This window comes from Tachypleus tridentatus, chromosome 13 (genome assembly GCF_004210375.1).
Source record: "Tachypleus tridentatus isolate NWPU-2018 chromosome 13, ASM421037v1, whole genome shotgun sequence".
In the NCBI taxonomy this organism is placed as follows: Eukaryota; Metazoa; Arthropoda; class Merostomata; order Xiphosura; family Limulidae; genus Tachypleus; species Tachypleus tridentatus.
Window position 1 is genome coordinate 155,567,425 of NC_134837.1, and position 12,266 is coordinate 155,579,690.

Consider the following 12,266-nt stretch of genomic DNA (forward strand, 5'->3'; position numbering starts at 1 on the left):
CGGAAACGCACCAGTAAATACCGAATCTCTTGTGTCATATTGAATTAACAAGCGTTAGTTCTATTGAATAACCGGTATGCTTAAATTCACATGTCCTAGTTGTTGCATTTTATCGAAGAATAGCGATTATGTTTCATACTTTAATACACTTATTTTGAAACAATGAACGTCACAAGTGATGGAGGAACGAAACGAACAAAAACTAAAACTAAATTAAAACACCAAATAAATATGCAGATTGTTTATTTATAATTAAGCACAAAGCTAAACAATTAGCTATTTGTGCTCTGCCCACCACGGGTATCAAAAGCCGTTTTCTAACGGTGGGAGTCTACAGACATACCGCTGCGCTGTGCCACTAGGGGAAAAATATATATCATAGACACACTGCAAGTATGACCTGTTGAACAACCTTTTATCGCAAAAGTTTTGTTTGTTTTTAGTGGTGAAATACTATATGTATATGTATTTATCACATGATAAATGTGATTTATCACATTTGTCACATGATGCCACTAGTTATCAACGCAATTTAAATTATAGGAAAGTCGTCACATGCCTTAAGTTTTATACAAAAATGGAATGAGAAGTTCAAACAAGTGTACCATAAATTCACAAAAGCTTGTCTGAAATCACAGAAAATGTCATTTCTGGGATTTAATTTATATATGTATAAAAAATCCTTAAAGGGAGGGTATACGCAAGTCTCAGACTTATTCTTCACTTAGTACAGGCGCGGCATGGCCAGGTGGGTTAAGACACTTGATTCGTAATCTGAGGGTCGCGGTTTCGAATCCCTGTCGCACCAAACATACTCGACATTTCAGTCGTGGAGGCGTTATAATGTGACGGTCAATCCCACTATTTGTTAGTAAAAGAATAGCCCAAGAGTTGGCGGTGGGTGTTGATGACTAGCTGTTTTCCCTCTGGCTGACAATTCAGAATTAGGAACGCCAATAGACAGTTTTAGCGGATTTGCCACAAACAATTTTGTTTTTTGAATTTTGCGCAAAGCTACTTGAGGGCTATCTGCGCTAGCCGTCCCTAATTTAGCAGTGTAATACGAGAGGAAGGCAGCTGGTCATCACCACTCACCGCCAACTCTTGAGCTACTCTTTTACCAACGAATAGTGGGATTGACTATTACATTATAACGCCCCCACGGCTGAAAGGGCGAGCATATTTGGTACGACGGGGATGCGAGCGATCATTCAAACATATTAATAAACAACGGCCCATACTTGATACATGTGTGTTACAGAAAAAGTAGCACGCTCATTTCTGTGCTTATGAGCTTATTGTTAAAAGTATGGGTGCAGGTTGGTTCTGTGGTATAGCATAGGAATTTGGTAAGTGGAGAGCTAATTTTAATTTGTAACATATCACAAAATACTCCATGCACATTAAAATGTTGATGTGTTATAAGATTAATAGTCAATCCTCTATGCTGGAGAATGGTAGGGTGCTGCTGACTGCAAGAGATAGGCTGTTCTTTCTTTGGTTAGTAGTTCAAAATTCGTGACGGGAAAAGGGAGTTAGCTATGCCAAAAATACAATTATAAAATAATATAATGTACTATTAATTTGTATATTTTTATTTAATTAACCGATTATGATAAAAACTGAAAAACAAAGAGTTTATTTTCACTAAGGAATAAACTTGCTAACTAGCACATACATTTTTTGAACGAATTGTGTCGGTACCGTTGTACAATTTATTATATTTATGAAAACAAAACACAATCATAAGGTTTGTTTGTTTATTTGGTTTCAGGTATTCGTGCAAAACTATACAAGGATTATCTGTGCGAGCTGTTGTTGACAGATTAAAGCAGCGGTCCTCAATTTTTGGTTTATACACTCCTTTCAAGTAGTCATTGGAAAGATCACACAATTAAGCCCAGCATGGCCAGATGGTTAGAGAGCTCGACTCGTGATTTGAGGGTCGCGATTCGAATCCCCGTCACACCAAAATGCTCGCCCTTTCAGTCGTGGAGGTGTTATAATGGCACGATCAATCCCATTATTCGTTGGTAAAAGAGTAGCCCAAGACTTGACGGTGGGTGGTGATGACTAGCTACCTTACCTATATTCTTTCACTGTTAAACTAAAGACGGCTAGCGCAATTAGCCCTCGAGTAGCTTTTCACAAAATTCAAAACAAACAAACCGAAGATTCTACCCTAAATACACTGGCTATCAAGAGACAACTGCAATTTATAATATTTGTATCCAATACGTTCTTACTGTGGTGAGTTGAGATGATAAACAAAAATCAGGTAGTTCGCGAACAAAAGAGTTTCAGAACCACTGGGATAAATGATCAATAACACGTGTTCCAATAAAATAACAGGCTTTGACTCTCACTCTTATAAGTCATGACGCTCAGGGTGCGAAGCGACATTTTTTCACCAACAGGACACAAGCTATGAACCCTCTAGTTCAGATTCCGGCATAATAAGCACAATAACCATTTGGCAGCTCTAGGCTTAAAGGGAACTAAAATTTTCCATCAAAACTATCATTTTGACCATTGTACACAACTTTTATTATTATTATTAAATTTATTCTATACGTCATTGTCATGGAAACATTTTTATAAACATATTTATGGTCTCATTTTTCAAGCATAGGATCAACTGTAAAAATTAAACAGTTTGTACATTTTCGTCTTATTGGTATACCTTAATATAAAACTTCGTTTGTAGTAAAATTAAATTTTGCTATGCAATTTTTTAAGAATGCCTAAAATATATGTAAATGTTCGTAAATCTATAAATTATATGCTTACCATCAATAAAAATAGATGTTATGATTTTAACTCATAATATTATAAAATACAGACATTGTTATTCTTTTATTCTGTGTATTAAAATTATGTGGCCCGGCATGGCTAAGCGTGCTAAGGCATTCGACTCGTAATCCGAGGGTCTCGGGGTCGAATCCCGGTCACACCAACCATGCTCGCCCTTTCAGCGTTGGGTGCGTTGTAATGTTACGATCCATTTCACTATTCGTTGGCAAAAAAGTAGCCCCAGAGTTGGCGGTGGGTGGTGATGAGAAGCTTTGCACGAAATTTAAAATTATATATAAACATTCCGGGTTTTGTACAGGATGTGAAATCACGTTCCATTCACACAAAGTAAGTCATTATTTAATTTTATTCCTCTGTCTACTCCTGATTATCAAACTAATATTTACTGTTTGCCGTTTTTTTTTATTATTTCACAATTCAGAAGACACAACAGAAAATATGTATATAACGCATATGTAACATTAAACAAACTAATTGAAAACATTTCTTTTATTACAACGCTGTGGAATGTATATAATGTTTACAAATCCAGATAAACATACGCAATATGACTTGATATTAGTATCCTAATACTCTCCAAAAAGGTAAGGTATTTTTGTACTCAGATGTTAATATTCTTCGCAACTCGTTGAATCGATTCCATAATTCACATGTTTCAGAACCTCCTTCTCATTTTAGACGTTAAGGAAATTCCCCGTAATGATCAAATATAGGCCGGAAATCCCCAGGAAGTTAGAGGCTTTATTTGGGACACTGAAGTAAAAAGAAAAATCATTTCACAAGAGGTAAATACAACTATGACTTTAGGAAAAGAAAATAAAGGTTTGGTTACAGAAAACTGTCCTCAAAGAAATGAACAGAGAGCGCAACTACTGTCCTTAAATTAACATTGAGACTAACACATGACAGCAAGAATTCATGGGAAGTCAAACTAAATTGTTGAGTTCTTTTAAACTGTTTAGTCAGAAAAATTGCTGTACACAAAAGGTTTCCTTTGTTTGTGGTGCTGTGAGATAAGTTCAGGTTTCATAAGTTGCTTTTATAAACTCAAAGAAACTGATCAACGTGTATCATAGTAGATTTGTGAGGAAGAAAATCACTGTAATACTCTCTACCGGGTTGTGAAATTATTAAAAAAAAAAGCGATTTTAATGTTTTTGCCAGAATTATTGTTTGTTTGTTTTGGAATTTCGCACAAAGCTACTCGAGGGCTATCTGTGCTAGCCGTCCCTAATTTATCAGTGTAAGACTAGAGGGAAGGCAGCTAGTCATCACCACCCCCCGCCAACTCTTGGGCTACTCTTTTACCAACGAATAGTGGGATTGACTGTCACATTATACGCCCCCACGGCTGAGAGGGCGAGCATGTTTAGCGCGACGCGGGCGCGAACCCGCAACCCTCGGATTACGAGTCGCATGCCTTACGCGCTTGGCCATGCCACGCCTGCCAGAATTAAATGTGTCCTGTTGTATATTTGGTGCATTTTTTTCAGACCTTGTCCCATTGTTCCTCCTACTGTTGTGACGTTTTTACCTTACTTTCTGCTGAATAAATTTTACCTGAGAATATCATAAGAATATGAACGGTTTTTATGGTGTTAGTATTATAATTTTCCTCGGACGAGGTTTCCAGTTTTTATTGTTACATATTAAGAACTCAAGTAGCCGGAAAATTAAATTTAAGTCTAAAGGTTTAAAGAATGTTAATATTTATCAAATTTATTATATTTACAAACAACATTGATACACAAAATTTTCTTTCTTAGCACAAATATACTTTAATATACCAACAACAATGCAATTTATAATAGCGAATTATTACAAATAATGATTTATACACAAAAGTTTTACAAACAGTATTACGTCTTCTATGTAGACTGGAACTGAACATTTTATCAACGGTTTACAATGAGCGAATTACTTCTGGGTTGATAAACTAGCTAGCTCTTTGCTGGTTTTACACTGTTTACGGGCTGGTTTTTCAATATTTAATGTTCTCGTATAGATAATAGCGTCCGAAGCTAATTATCTGAGGTTAAACGGTCTATAAACGTTCTTGGCCAATTATCCGTAGTTTCCAATTGCTAAGCATTTATCAAAGTTTTATCTCCGAGGCTTATAATATACTAACTGCAGCAAACCATTAATAATATTATTGTCTCTCTGTGTGTCAATTTATACGTTTTAAGGCGAGATTATCGAAAGTTCACTTTACAATAATATTGGAAATTACTACTATTTTACATGCACACATAGTACATTGTTGCTTGTTATCCTAGATAATCTTCTACACATTTAGAGAATATGCAGGACTTTCACAATACACGTTTAACAATATAAGTTACATGCATTTCTAAATATATATTATATTGAAAAACATAGATATTAAAGCAAATACACAATTGTAAAGTTGTTACACCTTCCTCCTTAGAGAATTAAAAACTGGAGTTAGAGAATTCTTAACAAAGATGATATATATACGTATACAATACGAATAATACGTTGAATATAAAACTTTGTCAAGAATTATACATCAATATCATAACAATGTATAACACAATCAATACAAATAATAGTTTGATCATAAAATTACAAAGCACGTGAAAATGCATCGACACAAATGTTACCTTTTTGAATCAACACAATAAAAAATCACACAACTGAGGTGTTCCTCGAAAGCTGAGATAGGTTACAAAGGAGCAACAAGGATTTTCTGCTAAGGTTTTCCAATCAACTGACAGAGAAGAGATATGTGGATTTTTTTCCTTGCTCATCGATCAGTTTGCTTTTAGTAAATGGAAATTCACCAGTTGAACTGGATTCATCATGTCCATCATTGTCATTCACCTATGAATTGTTAGCGAGACAGTTATTCACCAGATCCCCTTCGAATCCAAAAAAATGTCTGAAACAAATCTATAATGTTGTCCTCTGGACACGTACTAATCATTTGTTTTTGGCTTAATTTCTTAAGCTCGAATCACAGTACATGAGAGAAACACATCTGGATCCTCCTTAACAATAAAATCATCCTTAGATAAAACAGTGAGCAACTAACTAATAATCTTAGGTTCAGCAACATTTCCCCCAGCCAAATCGTTTCCCAACAATAATGATACATCTTTAATTGACAGAGTAGGTTTTGCTGCAACCACAAATGGTCGTAAAATTAGATCTGACGTCAAATATATCATATAAAGAGGAGCACTAACAAAGTCACCCTCAATACCCTGAACAATAATACATTTGCCAGTGGCAGAATTCTAGTCTAAAGCAGTATACTTTCTAACAACAACGGTTCAACCACCCCAGTATCATGCAAAATACGTGTGGGTATGGGATTAACAGAGTCATTTGTCAAAGACACAGAACCAAAAGGCTAAATTTCTCTCCAACTACATCAGCCATTTTTATCAGTGGCTAAATCAACAAATTCAGGGTGATCAGGCGAAACTATGTCCATGTATGGACACAAACACACTGGAGGTTGTATCCTTTCTTTTTCCTTTTCAAACACCAACAATCATATATAACATAACCAAGCTTTTTGCAAAAATGGCAGACAGGCCTTAATGATTTGGATTAAGTTTTATTCCGACCGAATGAAGATTCTGAACTAAAGAAACTGAATCTTTTAGAATAATCCTGAACTTTAGTGAATTCAAGTGGATTTAGTGGCTTAGTCGAAATGGCAGGAATTTTTTTCTATGGAAAGTGGTTTTATGTGTTAAACTTTAATCAATGGAAAGAGCAGCTACTTCCTTTATTGTTTAAACTTACTTTTCATCCAAGAACGTTTTAGGTCGTCACTCGTATATATAGCGTTTAAATTCCTCAATTAGACATAAATGTCTTAATTTGTCAAAACTGCTTCCAATATGCCTAGAATTACACCATATATCAAAATAAATCTCTTTTTTTGAGTAAAGTCTATATAAGTTTGATTATTTTGCTTATGGTAGCCTTGAAACTTTTGGCGATAAGTTTCTGGTACTAACTCGTATTATTTAAAAATAGCTACTTTAACCTTGTCATAACTGGGGCAATATTCTACACAGAGAGTGGCATAACCTTCTTGTGCTTTACCAGTTAAAACACGTAATAATAATAATGACCATTTTTGGTGAGTCATTCCATGGTTTGGGCAACCTTTTCAAAATGTTGGAATTATTTATCAACTTCATTTTCATTAAATAGTGGTACTTTAATATACTTACTGAGTTCAAAGTTGTCATTTTGCCTTTCTCGATCGTAGTGGAGTTTAATTTCTAATTATTCAGCCAAATTTCTTTTTTTCGGCTTCAATACGAGCTTGTTCTTTCTCCTTTTCGGCTTTGATACAGCTTTTTCTGCCCCGAGACGTTTATTTTTCTTTAAGCTTCGGTACGAGCTTGTTCAAGCTCAAATTTTAATTTATCACTATATCTCAACTCTGATTGGCTAGTGGAGACACTAGAGCATTCCCCTAATGCTCAGACAACAAATCATCATTTACTAGTATTTTAATAATGCACTGTTTCACTTGATTTTTTTCATTTCATGCACATGATTGTCTGTTCTATGGTCTACTTATTTTAGAGAGTGACTTGAATAGAGGCATAATAGGTTTAACCCAGTCCTTCAGCAGCTCCTTCCTTACCCAGTAGAAGAGAGATTTGTTTCGCCTGGTGTGAACACGTCTTTATTCCTGGTGAAGTCTAAAGTCGTCAAGTTCTTGAGGCCTGAAAGTATTTGGATCACTAAATGGCGTGATGAAGACTACAACCTGTCAGAATGACTACCATAATCCTAGTCATTATATCTTAGAGAGAAACTTTCCTGAATTTTTAACCAGTAGCATTATTAGTGGAAGATGAAAATACGTAATCACCTTTCCTCTACATCTTTGTCATTCACTACTCACTAAAGCATCAGCTGAAATAAGCATACTGAAAACTCTTACGAACACAAGTCTGTTCTGTACAAGTTAAAAATCAGCTGCAATTCGGCCAAAGCTTCTTATAATACCACTTGGTTCTTTAGGGTACTCCTAAATGTCATCAAATGTATCCTTTCATGGAGTTCAAATAAGACTTGGAAGCATAAGCATATTATAATATAACCTTGGCTAAGTGAAGTACAAGGTCACCAAAATAGTTAGGAATTCGACCTCAACTAGCAAAAATTGGACTGGAAACCTAAAAATTGTTTGTTTGAATCAAAACCCGGTTTCTAGCAGTGTAAGTTCGCAAACATATTGCTGTACTACTGAGGGATTAAAACGTAAGATCAGAAAATCCCGAGTAGTCAGAAAGTCAACCAGGTGTGTAAGCTGAATAAAGTTGTGACTGCTTGTTTATAATTTACTCTTCTATAACAGTTATGTTACAAAAAGCATTACACAGACTACCTTGGTCAGGTGATATATTTATGGAGTTCATGTGTGTTCATGTTCTAACCATTCGTTGAACATATATCCTTACTGCCCATGAATTTCTTGGTCCACAGGCTTCACTGGGTTTCCAATTTACCACTACCTTATTATCTGCGATACCTTTTGTCGACATTGTAATGAAAATGGAAAGATTTTAACCATTCGACCCAGCTCTATTCCTTCCATTATTGTCTGATTGTTATGTGACAGTGTTCAGTTCTAGGAAAGTAATGGTGTCAAACCATCCGCATGAGCTGAATTAGATTTGCAGATGTCAGTTTATACTTGTGACTATAAGAATCGACTGAAGCTCAAGCCATCCATCCTTTATTACTTTTATCCACAAATAGAGTTAGTACTAATTAGATGCAGATATTACTTTCTGCTCCAATCCTACTACACTTACAGCCCGAAGTTTCATACATTTTATTCCAAATATTGTACTGAAATATTGTTAAATATATATATTTAGAAAACTATGTGATATTTTAAGTTACAAAACTGAAAGTATTCTATTACAATGAAATAAAACACAAGCTTACGCGTTTGTTATTTCAGCTGTTGTCTAGAAATTGACTTAATCGTGAATATTTCATTTCGATCCTGTTGAAATGTTATACACTCCTCTTCTAGCAAAATTACAAATAAAACTGTCTTCTTTCATATGTGGTGTGGGTCTTTCCATTATTGTTATCCTTCCATGAAAATCCAAACAAGTTTTATATTAAATTCTAAATTGTAGTTATTGTACTTTAACAGTAAATGTTTTGAATTTCGCGCAAAGCATCACGAATGCTATCTGTGCTAACCATTCCCACTTTTGCAGTGAAAGGCAAGACGAAAAACAGCTAGTCATCACCACCCACCATCAACTCTTGACCTATTCTTTTACCAATGAATAGTGAATTGATCATCACATAGTAACATCTCCAGCTAAAAAGATAAGTGTTTAAATGGCACGGAGATTCGAACTCGCGACCCTTAGATTGTGAGACGAGCGCTATAACCTCCTGGTCACGTTGGATAATTAAAATTAAAACTAATATTTATGTAGTTTTACTTTTCCGTCAAAGTGTCTTACAAAACATTTTAGTAATAAAGTTTTAAACAACATATTTAACACACTTATTTTCAATTTGTTTTTAAAACAATAATTTTTTCTCATTTACAAAACTTTAGATTATAAATGTTTTGCCTTATCAAAATCGTTTTTCTTGTCTGTATATCAGTAATTTTATGTAACAGCTTTTGAGTTTGTTGGATATTAAATATGTTTGGTGCTTCTGAGATGATTTTTGAAGTTTTATTTTTCTTGTCTAATTCATACAGGAGTATTAGACAGGAAGATTTATGCAAGACAACTACAGGATACATCTGAACTTAACTGAACTAGTGATGCCCGGCATGGCCAGATGGTTAAGGCACTCAACTCGTTGTAATCTGAGGGTCGAATCCTCGTTGCACAAACGTGATCGCACGTTCAACCGTAGGGGCTTTATATAATGTGACGGTCAATCCCACTATTCGTTAGTAAAAGAGTAGCCCAAGGGTTGGTGCTGGGTGGTGATGACTAGCTGCCTGTCCTCTCGTCTTACACTGCTAAATTAGGAACGGCTAGCGCAGGTAGCACCTCGAGTAGCTTTGCGCGAAATTCAAAACCAAACCAGATATCAAGACAAAGCTAGTTTGTACCAATCTTGTTTAAATTTAAAAAATGATCAGAAAGTATGATGCACAGAGATCTTCATGAATCAAAGCAAAAACACTGTAAGTATATTTTTTTACAATACTAAACTGTCATATTTACTGGATCTGTGAATTAATCAATAACTTTTTTCCTACTGTTTGTCTTTTCATTTACCTATTTATTATGATGATAAAAGCCACCCAGTGGCATGTCTGCGGACTCACACCACTAAAAATCGGGTTTCGATATTCGTGATGGGAAGAACATTGATAGCCTATTGTGAAGCTTTGTGCTTAATTATAAACAAACAAAAATGATGATAAAGTAGAAATGATGTTAATCCTACACTTTGTACTAATAAGAAACTTGGATTTACCCATAATGTGACTGATTTGTTTCGTGAAACACAGTGAAGACTGTGACCTCTAGATCAGTGGTTCTTGACCTTGTTGGAGGTACTGAACCCCGGAAGTTTCGTACTTGCATTCACTGAACCCTTCGTAATTGGAAAAATAAAATATGATTTTTTCAAATTCAAAACGTAAGTAGATATTTAATTAGTGCACAGAATGAACCATGCATCAGTTGCACACAATATCACTGTGTTCAAAGAACAAAACCAACAAAACATGAATTTTACACAGAAACAAAAATATAACTAAATGAATATTTACTGCAAATCAATGTGACTTTTGCTGTTGCCTTTCAGATACAAGTTCAGAAATGCGCGAGTGCCACTCTCATATCATTTTCGCAACAAAGTCTGTTTCTTTTCTTCGTTTTTATGTCTACCATCCTCGAAAAGGATTGCTCGCAAAGATACATTGTAACAAACGGTATGAGTATCTCAAGGACTTTCTCAGCAATAAGAGGGTACGCTACGATTTGGTGACACCAAAACGTTGAGAGCGTTGTTCTGAAAAGTTGCTGTTGAACCTGGCTCTGCTGAAGTTCAATGATTTCGTTGAGGTATTCATAATTGACATCTGCTGTAGCAACACTAAACGTGAACGGCTGTCTCACCTATGCTGGATATGACTCTCTGGTGAAGAAGTATCCGTCGAGAGACTTTGCGAGCTCATCTAAGTGCATGGCAGTTGCTTGCTTCAGTTCCCTGGATACAGAAATGTTTCCGATTTCAGACACATCTTCGATCTTACTTACACAGTCGTCCAGCAGGGGAAAGCTTGTGAAGTTATCATTCTCTGTTCGTCGTTTCCATAGCGGTAGCTATTTTTGAAAAGCCTTCAGGTTTTCTTCCGCTTTGATGATGTTGACTCCACCGCCCTGCATCTGTTGATTGAGAGCATTGAAGATATCGGCCATGTACGCCAAAATGAGAATGAACTCAGATTTTTTGAAGCAATCTGCATGACAATGTTGGTGTTCTCGCAAAAACAGAGCTATTTTCACATGCATGGCAAAAACACGATTCAGCACCTTTCTCCGGGATAACCACCGAACGTTAGAATGGTACAAAAGTACCTCGAATCGAGAGCCCATTTTATTACACAGCTCTTTGAAGATGCAGTGCTTCAGGGCACTACTTCGCACAAAGTTCACACATTCCACTACAATTTTTTAATACTTCTGCCAATTTTGAAGGCAAGGTTTTTGTTGCCAACGCATGCCTGTGCAGAACACAGCACGTTACAATGATGTGTGGTGCATCGGCTTTCACCAGCTCACCAAAACCAGATTTTCGTCCCAGCATGACTGGAGCTCCGTCCGAACAAACTGTAGAAACCATAATCAGTGATGTCGAGAAAACCCACTTGTAGAGAAATATATATGTTAAAACGGCTCGTTTGGGTTGAGAAAATATTTTACATATAAGAGCGAACGTTTCGACCTTCTTCGGTCATCGTCAGGTTCACAAAGAAAGAAAGAGGTAACTGACCGGAAGCTGACCACATGTTTGAAAGTGGTTGTGTAACTGAATGTCGGAATCTAGAGGGCGGTGTTAGATGTTTGAATATATAATTTTATATAATTTATTTTATTATTTTTAATATGGGTATAAAGATGTTCCTTTGTATTGGTTTATTTTGGGTTTAAGTTGTTGTATAAGTAAGGCTTCTTTAATTTTGCGTTTGTTTATGTTTGTTTTTATATTTAGTATTTGAGTGTTTTCTATGGTTATGTTGTATTTATTTGACTTGCGGTGTTCGAAAACCTGTGAAGGTGACTTTTTATTTTAAAGAAGCCTTGACCTCCGCCGAACTCCTGAGACTGACTCACCGAACTCCTGGGTTCGATTGAACCCAGGTTAAGAACCACTGCTCTAGATACCTGAAGCGCGGCCAGTGAAAAGCATTGCTTTCTCTTATCTATGTTGCCCAATGTGTGGAA